Below are 23742 nucleotides of genomic sequence, written 5' to 3' on the forward strand. Positions count from 1 at the left end.
AGAAACATAAGATGGATAAAATTAACCATCTAGGAAAAAGACAATAATAACAGATTTCCCCAGAACCAAAATATTTCAGGGAGAGAAATAAGAATTGCTTAGAAATATTGTTTGCTTGCTTTTGTTACTGGAAAGCCTGAAGCACTGAAATTGAAAATTTGTTCATGATGTAAGATTATAATATATAATATAATTATATTAAATATAATAAAATATATAACATAAAGTGAAGGATTATAATATAGAATGGCTGTGGGGGCAGGGGAGAGGATCTCACAGATAATACATCTCATAAACACTGTAAGCGATAAACACTTTTTTAAATCTAAGGAAGTAGACGGTAGTTCTTAAGTAAAATAGAATTGAAATGATCAATGGTAACTTTGCCACACACAGATGCTGCAGCACATTAGGGCTTATCATCCTTATTGTGATAGATCATGGGAGCAATGCTCACTGTAAAACAGAAAATTAGAGAGAGAGAGAGAGAGAGGGAGAACATCTTCCATTTCATCTTCTCCCATTTAAGGTACATAAAAATCAGGTTTTCATGGTTATAATTTGTTACTTGAACCTGTTTTATTTGTGCTAAAATTTATTTCAGGCTTGGAAATTACAACAACGCGGGCTTCACGTTACCCTAATTGCACTGGACTTTTCTCTTGTGACAGAATGTGTTTAGAGAACACGTCCTCATGTCTCTTCACAAACATGAAATTCCCTCTAGACCAACCAGAATGACTGCCCTTCAGTGTTATTTCAAGATCATTTGCTGTTTTAACATGTACAAGCAGGGGATTCCATGCTTATACGCAAGTTAGCAAATTTAGGTGGAATATTACAGCGATTGTATATGGGCCATTACTAGTTCCTGATTGCTAGTGAAAAGCTCACCACATACCTATCTCTGTCCTGTTCTCCCTTCTCTTAGACCAGCGGTTCTCAACCTGGGGGTCAAGACTCCTTTGGGGCTTGAATGACCCTTTCACAGGGGTCGCCGATTCATAACAGTAGCAAAATTACAGTTATGAAGTAGCAATGAAAATAATTTTATGGATGGGTGCCACCACCACATGAGGAGCTGTGTTAAAGGGTCACGGCATGAGGAAGGCTGAGAAGCACCGTCTTGAAAGAAAGTATTTCCTTAATCCTGTACATCAGGACAGGGGGCAAGATTGCACATAACCAATGCCTTGAGAAACACATATTTCCAGATGAATAATACAAACCAAGGATTTCAAATATTTTTAATTGAAATTCACATTAAATAAATATAATGTGCATTTTCATCTAGAAAACACACACTCAGACACACATTTTAGGAAACCAGACTTAACCTTTATATATGTCACACATTCTCTTAATTTCTATTCTAGCTACTCTTTCCAATTCATTTAAAAGCATGTTGAACTGATTTCACAGCCCACAACGTGAAACAATCCAATGCATGATTTTAAAAATAATGATTTAAGTAACAAGCAATTTATGAAAATAATAATATCTAAGAAAGGTGTAGATAAAGGTGCGTTTTGTACTAATGATAGCAGAAATCACACAACAGAGAAATCAAAATTGGGACGGCCTTAAATGTTTTTGTGCTTTTTCATGCAGACCCCACAGCACTGAGCAGCCCTGATGGGTGGAGCAGTAATAGGATGAGCTGCTAAGTGCAAGGAATGCCAGTTCTAATCCACCAGCTGCTCCCTGGAAGAATGAAGAGGCTCTCTACTCTAGTAAAAAGGTGCAGACCTGGAAACGCACAAGGGCACTTCTACCCTGCCGTGCAAAGTCACTATGGAATCAACTCGATGGTAGTGAATTGCCGAGCTGCCCACCAATACTGAGCTCCACTCAGCCTCAGTGTTTGGGTAGCTGCTATAGTTTATTGTGCCAGCCTGGCCGATAAACACAAGTAGGATTAACTGAAGGGCAGAGGGATAAATGGCTCGGTGAGCCTCTCCTTGGTTGTTCAGTGCCTCAGTTTAAAGGGGTACACTACCTGTGGGATGCCTAGCCTGTGGACTGTGTCACTGTAAGTTGAGGTCCCTTTAAGCCCACAAGATTGGAATGTTCATCTCTGGAGCTGGGGACTGACAGTTGATGACAGTTGGGGACCTGCCTTGCTGTTTGCTGCCTGGGTATATATAGCCCAGCTCTCTCTACAGAAGGGGACTGGCACCTGGCAGCTCTCAAAACTTGAAGGACTGCTAGTGTCTCACTGCTTTATAATTTAACTGTTAATTTCTTTTATTATCTATATGTATATTATTTAATGGTTTATTTCTCGAATTATATATCTATCTTTATAAATATATTTATATATAATTACTAGCAATCTGGTTTGTCTCTCTAGAGAACCCTGTCCAATACAGTAGCTTTCTCATCAGTCAAGGTATTCTAAACATATAGGGGATGGAGGGTGGGAAATAACTTGGCATCTGACAACAACAACAAAATTAGGAACTCTTAACTTACTCTTTCCCCACTCCATTTCCAAATGACATTAAATACATGTTCAATTTCCAAATTATCTAGGAGTATTCTGATTCAAAGGATGCTCAGCTTACTTTTCAAAAAGAAAACTCACTGGCACCAAGTTAATTCTGAATCATATTCGCCCTGTGGCACAGAGCGGAACTGCCTCTCTGGACTTCTGAGGCTGCAGATCTTTAGGTAATCTCATCTTTCTTCCTTGGAGTAGCTGGAGGATTTGAACTGCTGACCTGGTGGTTAACAGCCCAATGCACAATCCACTATTCCACCAGGGCTCCCAGCATACTTTAGAATGGTCCAAAATATTGACAGCAATATATATGTTAGCTTTGTGACTATACGCAAACCTAAAAAGTCTTAATTATATTAAATCATTTTAGACTTGGCACTTTAGAGCTTGCCTAATGAGAAAAAAACATTCAAACTTCTTATTTGGTGGGGATTTGTGAAAATATTTTCACTGATGCTAATCCAGTGAATAAGCAGTGAGATGTCATATATATATAAAACCATTCGTAAGAGAAATGCTTTTTTCTCCCTGTATTGCTCTATGTGATATCCTCAGTTCTTTCTAATTTAACATGAACACAAAGAATGGCTGGCTAAACTTTACTGACAGCTGGTGGCTGAGCTGCTAACTGCAAGGTGTGCAGTTCTAAACCGTTCTGACAGCCTGCTATCGAGAAGGTCCTGTTCTACACCCCTAACCTGTACTAACTTACTGAATCCTCCTCACACATCGAATGGCGGGAGAACAGTGACCCTGGAGCCTTTCTCCTTCCGCCTCTCCAGTGGGAGTCACTTCAGGCTGCCCATGGGTCTCAACTTGGGGCCACGGTCCCTCTCGGTGCGCCCCTTGCTGTGTGAACTCCTTTCAGGCTGTAAGAACCACTCCCTTAGCTAATCTCTCTCGGCCCAAGGGCGCTAACACCCCCACTTACTCACTCTGGGGGCAGCACTATCCCTTATGGCTTCTTTACGTAGCCTGAACCTTTTCCAAATTATCCTAATTTTACAAGGCCATCTGTGTCCTGGCAGGATGCTGGCTGATAGTACACAGTGAAGTTCCTCATAGCTCCTGACTGCCAGGGTGTACGCCTGTTGTCAGTCAGTGATTCCTTCTGCCTGCTAGCTCTTGGACAGCTGCTGTTGACAGTTTACTTACTAGTGTATTCATTCCTGTTTTCTTGGCTAAGCTGGTATTTCTGATTTCGATGTGCTGACGTTATCTATCCGATCACTGATCAAGTTCCATTTCCAGTGATGAAGGAATGATTCAAGGAAAAGGAATATACAACCTTATTTTTTGTTCTCCTAATGCACAGGCACTAAGACCTTGAGAGCTGGTATTTCTACTGTCATTGGCTCCACATATTTTAGCTTTCTCATCTCTACTAAACTCCCTCTTCTGCTCCTGGTCTCTTGACCTGAAAAGAAAATTGGATGCCACCGGAGACACAGTGTGGGAATTGCACCCGACCTGATCCCTCCACACCAAGACAAAGCACTGGGGAGTGCAGCGGAACCGCAAGGGAATGGAGTGGCAAGGTCCCCAGGGAATGCTGAAAGTGGACTTTGGGGCCAGGGCGTGGTGCCCCAACAGACTGGACTAGAAAACACTCCTAAAGGGCAACAAACCATCCTTGAACTAAAAAAAAAGAAAGAAAATTGGATGCTAAATGATCTAGTTTCTTATCTGTAATTAGACAATGGAAGACAATCTTTGCCAGTTTCAAAATGTCACCTTTCCCCCAAGAGCTATCAACAAAAAAGCCTGCAGCCATGCATGGGACCACTTGGAAGAGTGCATAAAGAAGGGTGTGCACAAAGAAGGGTGTGCAAAACACAGAAGGACTCTGGACAAGTCTTTCTATCGTTTTGGGCCTCCATAAGAGTTTCAAAGAAATGCGAGTTTTTACAAGCATTCCTCCCCGCCCCCCTTGGGTATTCTGTTACTACCTGCCTCTTCTCAATATGTAAGTGCCTTCCCCACTCCTTGCCCTTCTATTTGTTGAAAACAGATGCTGAACGTTAGGGATAGAAAGATATGACCTCGAGAGGAACGAGGGTCCTCCAAGATGTTAATAGTTGCCATGAAGCCATATTGACACTCTAAGTGGTGTTCTTATGAAAAGAGTGGAAGAGACACAGCACAGAGGAAGGATGATCCCTGAAAGGGGAATGCAGGTGTTGGAGTTGTGTTGCCCCAAGCCACAGAATGTCTAGGAATAGCAGAAGCTGGGATAGACAGGAAAGCATCTCCCTCTTGAGTCTGCCAACACTCTGTGCTCAGACATCAGGCATTCGGAACTGTGAGACAATAAGCACCTGTTGTTTTAAGTGGTGCTCGGTTACGGCAGCCCCAAGACACGAAAATGGAGTTAGGCATAAAGCATACCCCGCTGCCCTCACTTTGATCCTGACTCATCCTCAGTAGCACGGAGTAGAAGAGCTCCTTCGGGTTATTGAGACTGCAGTCTTTCGGGGAGCAGGAGGTCTCACCTTCCTCTTGAGGAACGGCTAATAGATTTGAACTACTACCTTGTGGTTTACAGCCCAACTACACCAGCAGGGTGCACAGCCTACAGAAAACCCAAACCCTACCCACTGTGCGGAGTCAATTCTGATGCATCTCCACCCTGAATATAAGAGTAGAACTGCTTCCTAGCATTTCTGAGACTGTTACATCTTAAAAAGAAAAAGTTACGTTATTCTAGGATTGTTGCTCTATTTAGTTCTTTTCATTCTAAAAATAGCGTCTTTTGCAGAGATAGTAAGCTCATCAAATTTATACTTGGAGACATTTATCTAATACCCAACCAAAAGTTTCAGAGGCTGCCATACCAGTCGCGTCGTCTAAACTTTTTAAAAGCATGGCCAGTCTCCTAATACTCTGAAGTCACACCTCATTGATGTCCCTCCTTCAGAAATGCACAGCCTTATTTCAAACTGTTAAAAGACAGCCATAAACTAGAGTTTGCGAAGAGTAGAGGTCCTCTAGTTCACGTACATCCAAATGGTGTTGTCAGCAGAAAAGCAAGCCAACCACTGTTAGTCAACATCATTGCATCCTGACCAACACGCGCTGAGCATTTTCCTCTTCCCAATAAAAAAGCTAGTCCAAAAAAGGTCTCGAGATTGTATAAAGATGTATCATTTCTAAATCACAGTGAAAGGAAGTTAGTACAACTGACCAATCTTGTTTTTTACAATTTGTCTTACAGATATCTCACTAAAAATTGGTATTGAGTGGGACAGAAGGACACTTGCAGAATGTAAGATTGCAGTGACAATACTGAAGCTGATTGTTATAGAAATATTGAGTACTGAATGTGTACATCTTCTTTAGGGAGGACATTGGTCCACTACCATAGGAAAGGAAAGCAGCAGGAAATATAGCTCACTCGATGTTCAGAGATAAAAGGATTAACCATTTTTTCCATTAATTTCTGCAGTTAAGTTCTTTTTCAGATTGAAATCTGATGGCAATTAATTTCCGGCATTTCCCAAAGCTACTGTGTGAACAGGATGCTGACGACCATCACTATACAACATAGTGCAACGTAAGGACTCTTCCGTTCCCTGATTCTGACACACTTCCAAAATACAGCAGTGCCATTTTATCTCTATCTGGGACGCTGGAGCTAAGGAGCAAATATCAGCACAGGCACATATAAGCAGCAAAGTCACAGTCATGGGACTGTGAACATGACAACGGTAGACAAAGGGAGACCTGCAAAGCCCCAGCCACATCAGCCTTCCAGGCCCTAGGTGGGAAAGGCGGCACGGCACGCCCCTCCTGCTCTTCTATCCTCTCCCCCACTGTTAAATCTTTACCGGAGCCCACAGACAGCCTCACTTTTTTCCTGCAGCCTACAGGGGGAATCAATTAAACATTCTATTTTAGGATACCTGTAATTCATGAAAAAAGCTTTCCATGGGTCATTAAAAAATTAATTTAGAATGTTCAATTCATCTTGAAAGTTGAGAGCAAGATGAGATCATTATGCTTTTTGCTTTAAGTAAATGTATCCTACAAAATGGACATCTTAGATTAATTTTTAAATTTACGGTAAAATTATTCTGATCCCCCATCAATGTCTCTGTATAAAAATCAAGCATGATATATCTTTAAATTATTAATTTTTCTTATGAGTTCTAACATGAAAATACAAGCAAATTTCTCTTTGAAATGTCAAATCCATTATATTCTACCTTAATATCACATATCGATTAAATAAATGGTTACTGTTTCTCAATATCTATTAAGTTTGTACTGTTATACTTTTAATAAGGTGCACTGGTGGTACTATGAGTTAGGTGTGGGGCTGCTAACTGGATGGTCGGTGGTTCAAATCCATCAGCTGCTCCATGGAAGAAAGATGAGGCTGTCTGCTCCCTTAAAGATTTCCAATTTGGAAAACCTTACATTGGTTCACTATGAGTCAGAATAAAATTGAGGGAAGTGGGTTTGATTTTTGGTTTTTATATTCTCCAAAGTTCAGATCTAAACATAATTAATATGTAGAGTCACATATTTCAGATAATTTACTTAGTAAATTGTCTTAGAGGGTTTACCTTTCTCATCTATTAGCAATCATTTTCTCCCCTGCCCTAGTCATTGTTTTATGTCACCTTGAAGCAGCATTAATATAGAATTAGAATGATCAACTACATTACTCATTTTTAATCCAGGTATTTCCTTACCTCCTATGTATGTCTCATTAGAGGACTATATATATCAGGTTAATGTATTTTGCTATCAATAAATTCATGCCATAATAAAAATGGAAAGAATATAATAAACCATCTTCTTCTGTTACACAGAGCCAAGTGACATGGATTGAATTGTGTACCCCCAAACATGTGACAAGTTGGATAGGCCATGATATTCGGTGGTTTAGCAGTTATGTAATGATGGAGCTTGGCAGTTACATAGGTTATGATGCAAGTTGGCAGGTACAGAATGATGCTGTCATTCTGCATTTTGCAAATCCTGTAAAGCAATATTAGAGTATATTGAGTCATACTCTTTATATGCTACCTTATATAATTAACCACCTTTCACCCACTTTACTCAAGCCATGTCCTTGCTTGCTTCACACCTTTTATTTCATAAGAGATTAAAGGAGAGACAAGTGAATGGAGAAAGAGGGACCCAATCGCCATGAAGAAAGATGAGCTGGGAGTGGAGGACCCAGGATCCCTCCATTGAGAACCCCTTAAACCTGGAGGAAGATCAATGCCAAGGCGACCTGTAAGAAATACTGGACTCAGATGTTGAAAGGGGACAAGGAGCTTCCTCCAGAGCCACTGCAGAAAGAACGCCTTCCCTTAGCAACAATACCCTGGATTTGAACTTCTAGTCTCCTAAGCTGTGAGAAAGTAAATTTTTGTTTGTAAAACAAATTTTTGTTTGTAAAAGTCATCTATTTGTGGTAGACACCGCTATTATAGCCATGCTAGACAATTCAGACAGCAAGGTTGGGTGTGGGCAGCCATAGGGCAAATCAGAAACAGGAAACTGATGTAGGCAAGTATTGATCAAAGACCAAAATCCAAGAGATGCGAAAGACTTATTTAAGTCTGCTGAAGCATAAGAAGTTACAAACCACAAACCAACAAGGCAGGGCAGATGGATACTGCGGGTTCAAAGTATGCCATCCAATCTCAATATTCAAGAATGAGAGCAGTAGGGGACTCATCCAGGAATGAGTAATGTTCGTAAGCCTTTGATTTCACAACAGAAAAGTCGCTGGAACACCAAGGAAAGACAGAATCTCAGGCAAATGCTTACCTTTTTCAAAACAAGAGGTCAGGCTAAGCCTGTCCTTCTACTCAAGAATAGAAAATCCACCGAGACACTTCTCTTTATCTGTTTGGTACAGGCAGAGTTTCACTATGCCAATCGTTCCAGAGAGTTTTCCAATCTGAATCTCTCCTCAGTATCATATTTGATAGTGAAATAGGGACACTTAATCAGTCATAGACACAGGTTCTAGAACTAAATTTGTCTTATGAGTTTTAATATGAAAAGCTAAACTAATTTTTTTGAAATATCTAACCCTTTATGTCCTAAATTAATATTCTGTATTTGTGAGTTAACTGGTTACTATCTCTCAATATCTGAGCCTATAACCCTGAATACTTACGACTCATGTTCTTTCTCTATGCTTCTGTTTCCTCATCCGTGACCTGATAATAACTAGTGTTAATGGGTGGGTGGAGTTGAAAACTTGGCGCAGATGGGTAGCTCTCCATGGTGGAGGGCAGATCAACCTGGTGGGATTAAGGACCACACAGAAGACTCCACAGAAGGCTATGAAATGTTGAACCATCTCATAAACTACAGCTTGGAGCAGAATTTAGGATGCAGGACTGTTGCTACATTTCTCAGGATGCTAAAGTAGTTTCTGGGAACCTGGTGTTAAGTTTTGTTTTTTGCCAATTTTAGGCTTTAGAACTATGTAGCGCTTCACAGACTGACTCAAGATTAGGTTTTTCAGCCATTGCTGTTGCTCAAATATCTAATTATAAACTGGAATTCTTAACTAGTTTGAAGGCAGTTTAGAAATCAACGTAACCCTTCTTTTCATGACAGAGTATGTGAAAAGTGATCCTTGATAGTTAACCAGGTCTTTTCCCTTCTCAGGATTAGAACTGACACTCCAAGAGAATTACCTGATGGAATTCACTTCTCTCACTCCCAATCTGTTTACAGTTGCAACAGGACAGGTAAACTCACCAAATGTGGTTGGCACTTGAGTGTTAGGGGTGGGCAGCCCTAACCTACATTTGGGAGAACTTTTGTAGGTTTGATCTTCTCTATACAACAACTCAGAAACACTCACTGCCACCAAGTCCATTCCAATTCACGTGACGATATAAGATAGAGGGCGGGGCAGAAAGCCTCACCTTTCTCCCATGGGGAAGCTGGTGGGTTCACACTGCCGACCTCAGGGCTATCAGCCCAACACATAGCCCCCTGGGTTCCTTTTGCACTACAACTGGAGAGCTAAATCAATAAAAACAGGCATTAAGCCCCTGTCTTTCCTCTGCTGAAATAGGAACTCTACTAGAGTCTAATTCAGTGTGCTTGCTGTTTATTACCATTTTATTCTATAAAGTATTAGGGCTACAAAGACCTTGTAAGATATCCTTTTCTGTTTCTAGATCCACAAAATACCACTAAAATGGAATAATACCAATAACTATTGGAAGCGGTCTAGTACTGAAACATCTTTTACTAATCTTAGTTACTCATTTCCATTCTCTGTTCTCCTTGGTATAGTTGGTACCTTTGACTCCTTTATTATTCTTACATTGGTGCATTGGCATCTGAACACATTCCCATGAACTATTGAGTGTGCATTCCTCAACGACACGGAATTATTTTAAGATATAGATAACGTTTAGCTATTAAAGTGTTGCTATCACTTTCTTATCAACACAATCTGCAAGTTAGTTCTTAGGTATCTGTTAATCAAGATCTACTCATTTCATAACATAATTACTAAGGTACTACACACCTCCTATCTTACCTTTTCTTTTTTTCACTAAGGAATGTAGAAATTCTTGTAGCTCACATGGCAATTCTCATCTTGGATCTAGAAGGCGATATTGTAAGCTTTCAAACTTGCTTTGTAAATTTCCTATTCTTAGACATGGTGGAAATATTTTACACTCTCTGAATAATAATGAACAATGCTGCTCAGTGATTTATAACTCTGAGTGCTTTGTAATTTGATTTATGAGCAGTTCTCAGTTTCCATTGGCACTTCACACAGCTATGAGTAAATTTTCTGGCCAAATGACAGTATTTTGCTGCATGACTAATTCCACAGTCAATGTGGAAACGATATAAATGAATTAAATTTGCTTGTGGATAATAAATGATTACATCCCCAAACTGTCTGCAAAGCATTATAGAGTAGAAGAATTCAATTATATCGATGTTTTTAACCTCCCAAACTCAGCAGACTTTCTTGAGAAGTCTATAATGTTCATAAAAAATGTGTATATACATATGTGTGTATATAATATATATATGTATGTATGTATATATATATATATATATAAATATAAAATTCCCCTCTCATAGCATTATCATGGATTCTGCAGTCTGGTAGCCCATACGACAACAGAAACTAATTAGGCTCTAAATTTTCTAAAATGCTAAAAGAGCAATTTGCAATAATACTGTAAAATATTGTTTCTTTTAAAAAAATATTTTTTCTTATAGTGAGGCCTTTATCTTATTTTAGAAGTTTTATTGTGGTAAAATGGATATAAAAACCTTTCCTAGGGAATGTTTTCTAAATATAATATTTGATATTATTGCAACTAACAATTGTTTTTCCTATGAATAGTCAAATACGAAAAAGCCAGTAAGAGGTCCATGTGCATGGTGGCTCCTCTGGTTCTGGCGGCTGGTAACTCCCTCCTAGACTATATTAGACTCTTCCTGATGAGGTGGCTCTTTCACCTACACATAGAAGCACCTATATGTTCTAAGCAGTGGTTTTGGGGCTCAACGTGTCATGAAAATTGATTTGGGAATAAACAGACTATAGGACATATTTCCTCAAGTTCTTCTCAGTTCCATGCTGTTTAATTCTAAGAATTAAAATAAAAGATTCACTTAGGAAAAAGTAGAGTGTCAATCCAAAAACGGTGTGATTTACTGACAATATTTTCTTACTTGTGCCTTTCATGGGAGAACGCTGGGGTGGTCTGCTCCCATACAGTTAGGCCCAGAATCCCACTGGGGTTGCTGGGAGTGGATGTGAACTTGATGACAGTGAGTGAGTACTTCCTTATCTAAACTCTTTGTTGCAGAGAGCTAGTGCTTCCATGGGTGTCCAACGGGGTAATTTACTTGCTTCCACCTGAGTTTATCATTAAAAAGTTTAGAGACAAGCTGAGCTATATTCCAAAATCTTCCTTCGTGTTCTCTCATGATCATTCTTCTAGCCTGACTACAAAAGAACGACTCCTGGCGGCATCACAGTTATGTGCTGGCCTACAAACAGAACAGTTGTTGGGTCAAACCACCAGGGGGCCAAGAGAACAGATGTACCGTATATACTTGAGTATTAGCCGTCCTGACTATCAGCTGACCACAAAAACTGCATAAAAATGTGTTGAAAAACTCGGCTTATACATGAGTATATATGGTGTCTATCTCTTCCTGTAAAGAGTAGTCTCTACAACCGTTTTGGGAAGCTCTTCCGTGTCATATAGGGTTGCTGTGAGTTAGAATTTGAATGGACTCAAATACACATAACAGCCTTATCACTGTGAGGAAACCTACCGGTACAAATGGCTAGGTACCTGGCTGCTAATCGAAAGGGCTGTGGTTTGTACCCACCCAGAAACTCCGTGGCTTCCAGAGATTGTGGCCATGCAAACTCTATGGGACAGTCCTCCTCAGCCACGTGGAGTTACAGGGAGTGGAGGATGGTCTGAGTAACGTGGAGTTACCCGGAGTGGAGGATGGTCTGAGTAACGTGGAGTTACGGGGAGTGGAGGATGGTCTGAGTAACGTGGAGTTACCCGGAGTGGAGGATGGTCTGAGTACTTGTTGCCAGGATGGGTGGGGAGAAGACCACCGACAGGAGCGATCACCACTAAGCCAGGTCAGTTTTAACTCTGCAGAGCCCAAAGCAGTCTGAGAACAGCATGAACCAGCCTGGGAGGACTCCAGGTAGACGGAAACACATTGTTAAACCAAAAATCCTCAAAGGAATGAATGTCTTTGATCTTTTCTTCAACTCACTGATTCCATCCCTCAGGATCCCCAGAAACTTGTTCAAGAACCCCTGGTTTTACAAGATTGACCTTTATTAGGGCTTGAATTCCACTTCTAGGGTTCAGCTTGTGGACAAGCTTCTCTTTTTCCTCGCCTACTTCTGTCCAAGCTTTGGTGTCTGGCTTCAGACTCACACACCAACGACGCAGCTCTTCTACACACCAGGTTTTGTCTTGCTAACCTTCCATTTGTGCACCTGTCCTAGTAAGCCAATAAATTAGAACTCTCCCACATCCTGCCTTCCGTTCTCCTCCACTAGTCCACTGATGGGCATGGCTTTCAAAGTTCTGATCCCAATTCTTTCTATTCTCTCTCTTCCTCAGTCATTTAAAGCATTTTCATGACTTCATTTATAATCTATGTGGGTGACTCCCGGCTTTGTCGTTGTTTCCGACTTGTCACCCTTCATTTCCAAAGGCTAGCTGGGTGTTTTCACATGTCATCGTGACACTGCCATCTTCTAAAACCCAAACTCCCCACCATGGAACCAATTCTTATCCATGGCGACCCTATAGGTTTAGTAGGACTGCCCCTTTGGGCTTCGGAGACTTTAAATCTGCACTGCAGAAATACGGTCTTTCTCCTGCAGAGGGGCTGGTGGGTTTGAACCCTGACACCGGCAGTTCACTGTGTAGCCCACTATGCCACCAGTTCTACGTTTGCCTCCTTGTTGTGGGGTGCCCAAACCATAGAGTCGGCCCAAACCATAGCAGCCCCACCTCTGCGCAACAGAATGAAACACTGCCCAGTCCTGCGCCACCCTCACGGTTATTCCCGTGCGTGAGCCCATTGCTGCAGCCACCGCGCTAGTCCATCTCTCTGTCCCTCTACTTGACAAACACAACGTCTTCTCTAGGGACTGGTCCCTCCTCTCCTTAGTGGGTCTAAAATTCAGGGTTTCCTTCTTCCCCTCAAAACTGTTCCTCCACCCTTGCCCTAATCCTGAGTCATCTTCAGTTTGGGGCGGGATCAAATTTCCTTTCTGCCCCAGTGTGTGGAGGCAGTCCTTCAGCGGGGACTAGGTAGGAATGCCTAGTTACAGGAAAAGAGTAAGCTACCCCGTTTGCCCATGAGTCTAAGCGCTGTTCTTCCATCTAGCTTTACCCTGAATATAGTTAATTATTTCAATTTCCCTTTGGTTTCTTGGGTCTGTTCTCAATTTGGTTAAGAATTCACAGAAAAGAAGGGCTGAGTGACAGCTCACATTCAACATATCTAATACTCTTTTAGCTATTTTCCCTCAATCATTTGTATTCCCTTAGATCAGTGGTTCTCAACCTTCCTAATGCCATGACCCTTTTATATAGTTCCTCATGTGGTGGTGGCCCCCCAACCATAAAATTATTTTTGTTGTTACTTCATAACTGTTGTTACTTCATAATTTTGCTAATGTTATGAATTGGGAGACCCCTGTAAAGGGTTGTTCAATCCCCAAAGGGGTCGCGACCCACAGGTTGAGAACTGCTGCCTTAGATGCTAGGGATCATTTACTGTCATAAAAAAGCTGCAAAACTAGGGTGGAGGGAGGGTGGAGTAGAAGAGGGGAACCGATTACAAGGGTCTACATATAACCTCCTCCCTGGGGAACGGATGGCGGAGTGGTGGGTGAGGGGAGGTATCGGACGGTGTAAGAGATGACAAAATTATAACAATGTATAGATTATCAAGGGTTCAAGAGGGAAGGGATAGCAGGGAGGGAGGGTAAAAAATGAGGAGCTGATACCAGGGGCTCAAGTGGAAAGCAAATGTTTAGGGAATGATGAGGGTGACGGATGTGCAAATGTGCTTGACACACAATGGATGTATGTATGGATTGTGATAAGAGTTGTACGAGCTCCCAATAAAATGATTTTTTAAAGCTGAAAAACATTGCACAATATATATTTTACATTTTGATATTCTGGAAGTTAACTATCTTGGGAATTCTTGGCTTGAAAGATTTGGGCCACAGGGCCTTCCTTCCCTATCCTTACCACCAAATTTGACAAAAAAAAAGTTAGACATTTTTATTATGTCAATTATTCTTTTTAAATCAAAAACCTAGAATGAAATCCATGGCTTCTTATAAATTAACTTCTAAAAAGGATTGATTGGCTAATTTAATATGTATTGAATTCCTCAAAGCATTAGGCACCACATCAACACACATAGAAAGAAGAAATTAAGATGACATTATTTGGTGAAGGAAATAATAAATTAGCAAAAAAACAAATCAGAAAATAAAAATGTATTCTAAATATTCAATGAATGATTTGGTTGGCTTATTATTCCTGTCCCTGAGATCATGGAAATGAATGCACCTAAAAAAAAAAAACCTATTCTTGCGCAGTTAAGCATTTGTCTGCTGCGGAGAGATAAATGATGTTCGTGTGTATTCGGAACTGATAAATAACTGCAGCAGACTCAGGATGATAACAATGGAGTGAAAAGCAATAGCTATAACTATTTTTGTTATTTAGTTATATAGTTATATCTATAACCATAATTGTTATTTAGTTGCCTTTTGTTGTTAAAAAGGCCCGAGCTTGGGGAAAATTGGTAACTATGCCTTGTGGTTTTAAGACAGTTCTATTCAAGGATACTTGAGCCCTTTGAGCTCACTCCCAAGTTTTAATCAATGAGAAGCACAAAGTAAAGATGACCTTCCTAAATTCATAGTTATTCTCACCGAGGTTTGCAGTTGTTACTTTAAACACTACACCGTTGTGAGGCAAGCAGGAAAAGGACCGACATTGCAGGAGCTCAGGATTCTCTTCCGTCATTATTGCACAATAGACAGGAAGATCATCTCTCCCTGCAGTGGGCTGAGTAGCATAAAACCCGCGAACCATGTGCACATGATGCAGGGCTACCTGCCAGTCCCTTTGAGTGCTAGGCACCCACGAAGCTGCCCTCGCAGCATCTGCAAGCAAGCTTCCATCTCCAACCCAGAGCAACCCAATGGGATTGGACATGTCAACAATTTCAGGGTTTATTTGGCTTTAGAAAGTCAAACAGCAAATAAGAAAACTTATCTGACAGTCTTCATGCTTATGGAACTGGCATTTAAGAGACAGTGCCTGTGTGGGGTTCTGTTGATGTTTTCCCATGGTAAGGAGTGACCCCTTTCAAGAGCAGAGATGGGAAGGCTTTTAGGAGGAGCTGGACATTGGTTTTGTATCATCAGGAAACACCACCGTTGAGAGCCTAAATGACCAAACTTAAACCTTCTCAGCTTTTTAACTGATTTCCAGAATTTAAAAAATTACGTATATATTTTTAATAGTTTTATTAGCACTTCATCCACATGTCATACAATAATCCAATCATATCAAGAAGACTTGTACAATTGTCACTGTATTCAAGTCTAGAACATTTTCTTCTTCCTTGTACTCATTGTTATTCATGATAAAATTACTTTTGTGACATAATTTCTTTACTCTTTTAAATATCTTCCCAAATAAGTGTCGACGCTAGCAGTTTTAAGAAAACGTCCAAAAGAGTAATGAGTTACCTTGTCGCTATAATCACAGTTTCTTTAGAGGAGGAAAACAAGCTAAACCCACCCCATACAGGGAAAGCCTTGCGGGCAGCAAAATGCGGTGGCGCACGGGCTTGGCAAGGATGCAAGATGCTGCAGACTGCTGCAGGAGCAGCCTCTGGCCAGGTGGTCCTAGCGGTCCTCAGAAAGGCACAGTGCAGGCTCCCTGCCTTACCGTCTGCGATGCCATTGCGCCAGAGACAGCTATGGAATTCCCTGACCGGCATCAACTGCAATATACTTTGTACTGGTTACAAAGAGATGTGGGGAAGGGGAAGAGAAAGGCAGAGGGGTGTGCGTGCATGTGACAGATCAGTATTTCTTCACACTCTCTACACACTCTCCCCCAAATATTTACAAGCCAACCCCCCAACTTCCTTCATACGCCAGATTGTTAAATGTATTTTATCTCGCTCCTCGAAAATAGCAGATGAGTCAGAGTTGTACAGTAAACGCCTGGAGTGCCCCCCTTTCCCTCCGGTAAAATAGCACCAAGTTTTGTTCACCAGTATTCGGGAGCACGTCTAGGTTAGAGGGGATTGGAGAAGGGTGCGTCCCTGGTTCCTGGAGGACCCAAACTCCCACGGGAGGCCCTTCCCAAGTGTTCTCCATTCAGCGTGCCAGGACATCCCCGCCCCCCTCCCAGCCTCCCGCAAGCAATTGCTCACCCGGCTGCATCCTCCAAAGCCTCAACCTGCGGGCAAGGGCGCGGGGAGGTGGGATGTGGGGGGAGCACCGGTGGGAGACGCTGCCCACCACCTTAACCGATTTCCCCCTGGCTCCTTGGCACCTCCCGAGGCCGGGCTCCACAGCGATTGTGCCAAGGGAGGCTGGCTAGGTGGGTGCGCCACGTGCCCCGGTGCGAAAGGCGCCCGGCCCAGCGCACCTGCCGGCGGCGCGGGCTGGCCGGCGGCCCCGCGGGAGGGCGCTGGGCGCGCACCTCAGGCCAGGGCGCAGCCCGCGGGCCCGGCCGCTACCGCCGCAGCCCCAGCAGCCATGTCCGCGCGCCCGCGCTGCCGCAGCCCGGCCGTGATGTCATCAGCCGAGCCCCCACCGCGGCGCCCCGGCCGGCCTCCCGCGGGCCGCGGCCGCTGCAGCCCGGGCGTCGCGCCCGCGCCCCCGCCCGCGCCCCGCCCCGGCCCACGTGCGCCCGCGGAGGGGGATGCGGAGGCCGCGAGACGATGCGCCGGCCGCGGAGAGCGCGGCGGCGGCGCTGCTCCTCCCAGTTCGCCGCGTCCTCGGCGGGGCTGCGCCCGGGGGCTGCGCACGGCCGCGGGCGGGGGCGCCCGGGAGGGAAGGGCGAGGCTCCCCGCCGCCGCGTCCCGGCCTCGTCGCGGGGTGCTGAGTCATGGCTCGCGCGCCCCGCAGCCTCGGCTCGCCCGCGTGGCGCGCCTGGCGCCGGGTGCGCAGCCATTGAGCGCGGCGCGGGGCCGCGAGCGGCGGGCGTGACGCGCTGAGCCGCGCTCGCCCCTGCCCGCCCGTGCCCGCCGCTCGGCGTGCGCCCCGCGCGGGTGCCTGCGCCGCCGCCCTGCAGCCCCGCGGCCGCCCGGCCGCCCCCGCCGCGCCCGCACCATGATCGCCGCCGCGTTCCTCGTGCTGCTGAGACCCTACAGCATCCAGTGCGCCCTCTTCCTCCTGCTGCTCCTGCTGGGCACCATCGCCACCATCGTCTTCTTCTGCTGCTGGCACCGCAAGCTCCAGAAGGCGAGGCATCCGATGAAATCCGTCTTTTCGGGTCGCTCCCGGAGCCGAGGTGAGAGCCGCCGCGACCAGCCTGGCGCCGGGAGACCCTTTATTGCCCCCTCCCCAGTTGCGGACGTGGGTCAGTTCCCACACCCCTCACCCGGGTGGCACCCCCTCCCCGCCCTCCTCAGTCTTTCGTGGGGGGTGGTGGGGGTGGAAAATTGCCGCAGAGAGCCAGCTGGAAGGGCTCGGACGGGATGCAATCCTTCGTGTCCGATGTACTGACGCCCCAAGCCGATTTAGGGGGACCCTGGACAGCGGTCTGTCCCTGCCTTAGGACTCCATCACCGGAAAGGCGGGCTTAGAAAGTAACCTAGAGTTCGGGGCTCCCCGACTCCCCCAGAACTTTCTCGCAAACTTCTCTAGAAGAAATGATCTACAGACTTCGGACCAAGTGACCCCCCAACCTTCGGATGCCCTCCACAGGGTCTCGGAAGGTGTCCGACCCCCGCCCCCGCCCCGGGGTCCAAGTCACTAGCTCGGCAGGTGGAGGACCAGGAGTTACATGAAGTCCCGTTTTTCTCTTTTTCTCCCCAGATGCCGTTTTGAGATCTCACCACTTTCGTTCCGAGGTAATTTATTTAGCGCGCACACTCAAGGTCAGCAGAAGTTCTCTTTACCGAGTACTACTGTTAGTCACTCCCGGGTTAAGAAACCAGCGGGCAGGGAGGGGGTGGCGGGCATGCTCTCCCCAACCGAAGCGAACGAGCTCTTTTCAAGCGATTCCACAACTGAAAGTCCTCTAACTGTGGCCGATTTCGGGTGAAGTGGGGACACTGTCCAAGAGGGGAGATGACAGATGCACTGCAGATCCTAGGAAAGTTAGCCACGGGTTGGGTGTCAGCGTCATTTACAGCCTGTAATTTCCCAGGGCCGGTCCTGGGCGATGTGAGCGGCAGTGGTTCGCTTGGATGAAAGACTGGCACAGTGCTTTTGGGAAAGCCGGCAGACCATTTGCTCCAGATGCTTCTCATCTGGAGAGCTGGCAAATTGATCTCCCCATTCATTCCTAAAGGCGTTCGTGTTTTACTGGGGATTTCTGGTTTTCTTTTAGCAAAATGAGAGTGGACTGTGTGTGATTTGAATGTGCTTAAATACTTAAACGTAGGCTTAGACGCTTGTGTTGATTTCCCTCAGCACGCAGACAACTAGCCTTCGGTGAGTAGGCGATCTGAGTACAGCGGGACCCTGTAGGATGAGCCCCACTGGAGACCAAACCAAACCCCAAAGCCCCCGTGAGTTCTCCAGGATCCAGGGTTTTTGCTTTTTTTTCTTCCTAGGCCCTCCACCTCCTAATGTAGGATATTTCTCCTTTTAAAATCTCCCCCCCCCCTCTGTTTTGTGAAAGAATTACACAGCCAGGCATAGAGATTGCTGAGGCTGATGTTTGATGTCATTAGAGAATACACCACTGTCCATGTTCCCAAGAAATCATTTCATTACATCTTACCAGCTGGTGTGATCTTTTGCTAAATCGTAGGTGTTTTATGGACTCTGGTTGGTTTATAGCCGTGTTGCCCAAAATGGTGCATTCTGTCTTCCAGTGGGAGGGTCGCTGGAACATCCAGAGGGGCTGCAAAAGTAGATGCCTACACTGTATCTTGGCTTATGGGCTATGCAGTACAACAGTTTTCCATTGCCGGGGGCGCGGGGTAATTTTTTTTTCTGAACAGGAGGGGGTAGGCCAAATAAGTTTGGGGACTTTTGCAAAACCTATACTGCATTATTACTGTTAACCGCATTATGGTGTTGCACAATGATGAGTAGTTCTATTTTTGTAGCCCTGGGGGGTGAAAGCTTTCTGTTCAATGTAGGACTCTGGAGCATATATATTAACTGGTCAGCAAATTGGTAGCTCTATTTATGGCTTACGGAGCGCTGGTGGTGCAGTGGTTAAGTGGTTGCATAGGCGGCATTTTGAACCCAGCAGCTGCTCCAGGGAGAATGATTTGTCAGTCGGCTCAGTTATTTTGGTCTTTGCACTAATTAACTATGAAGTGCATAAATCACTTAACTTCTTTGTGCCTCAGTTTCCTCGTCTGTAAAATAGGAGGGTAGTGCCTTGCCAATTGTTGGGGGAGATTACAAATATGTGAAAACAACAACAAAAGCCCCCCAAATCACTTAGTTCTTAGTAGGTCTTCAATACGTGGCAGCTATCTTTATATTTTGTAAAGTTGAATTTCTAAATGTGCATTATAAATGATTGTAGATTGTATTTTGTACAGTAATCTGTCAGTTTTGACACCTGTCCTGGACCTGCATTGTGGTGGAGGATCCCTGGTGGCACAGTGGTTAGAGGGCTTGACTGCTCATATGAAAGTCGGTGGTTTGGGCCCCCCCAGCTGCACTATGAGAAAAAGTGTGATAAACTGTCATAAATTGTTACAATGCTGGAAACCCTTTGTGGCAGTTCTCCTCTGTCCTTCAGGGCCGCATGAGTCAGAGGCAGCTCAAGGACAGTCAAGTTGGTATGGGGTTTGCATGGTGGTAGGAAAGCTGGAGCGGTTCTTTCTAGATTATTTTCTGAGATTCCTGGTAGTTTGACATCTGTATGTGTAGTTGAGGTCTGCCTAGTCTGCTAGACTGAGCTCCTGAGGGCAGGGATCATGACTTTCTCTGTTTCCTGCTCCATCTCCAGTGCCTGGCTCAGTGCCAGGCTGACCAAACCAGACTCACTGCCATCGGCTAATACCGACTCACAGTGTCCTAGAAACACAGGGTAGACCTGTTCTTTGGGTTTCAGAGACTGTAACAGTTATAGGAATAGAGAGCCTCATCTTTCTCTCATGTACTAGGTGGTGGTTTTGAACTTCTGACATCAGGGTCAGTCTCCGAATGTGTACCCTACTACATGGGCTCTTAAATATTTTCTGAATGGGAAACCGGGATGTATAGTGTTTTTAAGTTGCCAGTTCCTTTCCCTGGGCAAATAGAACTCAGTGGTAGGTAGAAAAGAAAAATGTATCTTCTCAGGAAAATATTTCCTTGGAATTCTACCTTTGCAGAGTCTCAACTATTATCTTTCTAGGCCTTTAAAATTTCCCTGAGGTTAATATACCATATATATTCGTGTATAAGCCGAGTTTTTCAGCACAAAAATGTGCTGAAAAACTGGGGTTCGGCTTTTACACGGGTCATTGGCATGAATGGATGTCATCTGGTCAAGCCCGACAAAAGGAGGAAGTCTCATGAAGCCTGACATAGAGTTAATAGCAAAGTGGGTTCGAGATGCATGGGAAGACATTCCAGAAGACATGGTGCGACGTGCCTTCCAGAAATGTAGTATTAGCAATGCTATGGATGGCAGTGAAGACTGCGCTTTGTATGAAAATGACAGCAGTGATGGTGATGATGGCGATCTCAGTGAGGACAGCATCTATGATGACCTCACACCAGCTGAAGCTCTGCATTGGGATACGGATGATGATGAGGAATCCAGTTTTGAAGGATTTTAACTCTACATTTTAGCTTGGTTGCTGATTGAGCTCAGGGAATAGTACTCTTAAGGTATCATTGTTGATACCTTATTGTTTTTGTTGAACCTATTTTCCACTTACTGTGCTGGTTTACTAATGTTAAATGACTTGTCCTTTTATTTATTTATTTTATTTAAAATAAATATTTAAATATATTACCCCACTGATGTCTCAATTTTTAGTAATTTTATTTTCATTTGTTTTGATTATTTAAACTTACCAATAGTTTCTGCATTTTCCACCCTAGGCTTATACTTGAGTCAATCAGGTTTTCTGGTTTCCCCCGTAATAATTAGGTGCCTCGGCTTATACTCGGGTCGGCTTATATTCAAGTATATATGGTATATCTATTTATAAATGTATGCCACAAAATATAACTCAGCGGATTTGATCAGATAGATTTTCTTTTCTGGGAAAATTGAATGAAATATTAAGTTAATTTGCTGATAGGATACTTGTGTTTTCTTGTATAAACAGTTCAAAGAATGTTGTCTTATTAGTGAAAAATCTGAGACTTGTTACATATTTTATTACTGTTTGTGTTACCATAAGTAAAACATTTCCTTCTAAGGAGAAATAGTTCCCCCCCCCTATCAAAATTTCATTTTCATTGTTATTTTCTCCTCAAGAAATACCTTAACATTCACTTGGATTTTAACATGCTAAAATTTTAGAATTTGAATAGCCTGAAGGATGTTGTTGTTGACTCTTAGTAGCAGCTGCTGTAAAACCCCTGTCAGGGAAAGTGTTTTTCTTTTTTTTTAAAAAATCATTTTATTGGGACCTCATGCAACTCTTATCACAGTCCACACACCCATCCATTGTGTCAAGCACGTTTGTAAACTTGTTGCCATCGTCATTTTCAAAACATTTTCTTTCTACTTGATCCCTTGGTACCAGCTCATTTTTTCCTTCCTTTCCTGATTCCCCCCCCCCCCATGAACTCTTGATAATTTATGAATTGTTATTATTTTGTCATGTCTTACACTGTCTGATGTCTCCCTTCGCCTACTTTTCTGTTGTCCGTCCCCCAGGGAGGGGGTTATATGTAGATCCTTGTGGTCAGTTCCCATATTCTACCCAACCTTCCCCTTATCCTCTTGGTATCGCTACTCTCATTGATCCTGAGGGGTTTATCTGTCCTGGATTCCCTGTTTCCATCTCCTATATGTACCAGTGTATGCGCTCTGGTCTAGTCAGATTTGTAAGGTAGAATTGGTATCATGATAGTGGGGCGGGGGAAGGGGGAGGAAATAAGGCATAAAAGAAATAGAGGAAAGTTGTATGTTTTATCATTGCTACACAGCACCCTGACGGGCTCATCTCCTCCCCACAACTCCCCTGTAAGGGGATGTCCAGTTGCCTTCAGATGGGCTTTGGGTCTCCACTCCACACTCCCCCTCATTCACATTGATATGATTTGATCAGGTATGCCTGATACCTGATCTTATAGACACCTCGTGATCACACAGGCTGGTGTGCTTCTTCCATGTGGGCTTTGTTGCTTCTGAGCTAGATGTCTGCTTATGTATCTTTGAGCCTTTAAGACCCCAGATGCTACATCTTTTGATAGTCGGGCATCGTCTGATTTCTTCACCACATTTGCTTATACACTCACTTTGTTTTCAGTGTTCATGTCAGGAAGATGAGCATCATGGAGTGCCAGGTTAATAGAACAAAGTGTTCTTGTATTGAGGGAGTACTTGAGTAGAGGACCAATGTCCATCTGGTACCTTAATACAAAACCTATAAATATATGCACATAGATTTATTTTACCATCATCATATATAAATATATTTACATATGTACATGCCTGTATTTAGACCTCTATAAATGCCCTTTGCCTCCTAGTTCTTTCCTCCATTTCCCTTTACTTTCCTCTTGTCCCACTGTCATGTTCAGCCTTCATTTGGGTTTCAGTAATTCCTCTTGGTTACATTGCCCTTTATCACGCCCCACCAGGCCTCCTACACCCTCCTCGCCATTGCTTTTGGATCACTTGTTGTTCCCTTGTCCCTGGGTTACTTTCCTCCTCTCCCCTCCACTAGGTCCCCGTGGAACTGTCAGTCCGCTTTTCTCCTCCAGATTGTTTACCCTGGCTATCTTCTCTAGATAGAACCACAGAGATGATCATATGCCCAAAAAACAAGACAGAGTAAAACAAAGCAACAAAAGAAAACAACGCAGCAACAACAAACCAACGGCAAAAAAAGAAAAACCTATGAATAGTTCAGGGTCTGTCTGTTGGCCTTTAGGAGTGTTTTCCAGTACTATCTGATGGGGTGCCACACCCTGGCCCCAAAGTCCATTTTTGGTACTCCCTCCAGACTTCTTTGCTCTGCTCCCCTTGCTGTTCTGTTGCACACCCTTAGTGTTTTGTCTCTCTGTGGTGGGTCAGATCAGGAGCAATTCCCGCACTGTTTCCAATGTTTTCCCTGTAGGGCCATGGGTCAGTGAGGGATGTTGTTTTTTATTTTATTTTTCTTCATTTGTACTGTGGCTTTATTTATTATTATTCTTATTTTTAATCCTTTTTTGGGGGGCTCATATAACTCTTATCACATACATACATCAATTGTGTAAAGTACATTTGTACATTCGTTGCGCTCATCATTCTCAAAACATTTGCTCTCCACTTAGGCCCTTGGCATCAGCTCTTCTGGTGTTTTTTTATTTTCTGATGAGTCATAATAAT

The 23742-nt window shown here is 43.7% G+C and overlaps 1 protein-coding gene across 1 annotated transcript in view; it reads right to left on the reverse strand.

Moving 5' to 3' along the window:
• The window catches only part of BEND6 (BEN domain containing 6), a 62092-nt gene extending 45373 nt beyond the window's left edge, over window positions 1-16719 (reverse strand). Inside the window, exon 1 of the mRNA XM_075554048.1 lies at window positions 16493-16719. The gene's annotated coding sequence lies outside the window, so the exon portion shown is untranslated. The remainder of the gene's footprint in view (window positions 1-16492) is intronic.
• Between the last annotated feature and the right edge of the window lie 7023 nt (window positions 16720-23742).

This window comes from Tenrec ecaudatus, chromosome 7 (genome assembly GCF_050624435.1).
Source record: "Tenrec ecaudatus isolate mTenEca1 chromosome 7, mTenEca1.hap1, whole genome shotgun sequence".
In the NCBI taxonomy this organism is placed as follows: domain Eukaryota; kingdom Metazoa; phylum Chordata; class Mammalia; order Afrosoricida; family Tenrecidae; genus Tenrec; species Tenrec ecaudatus.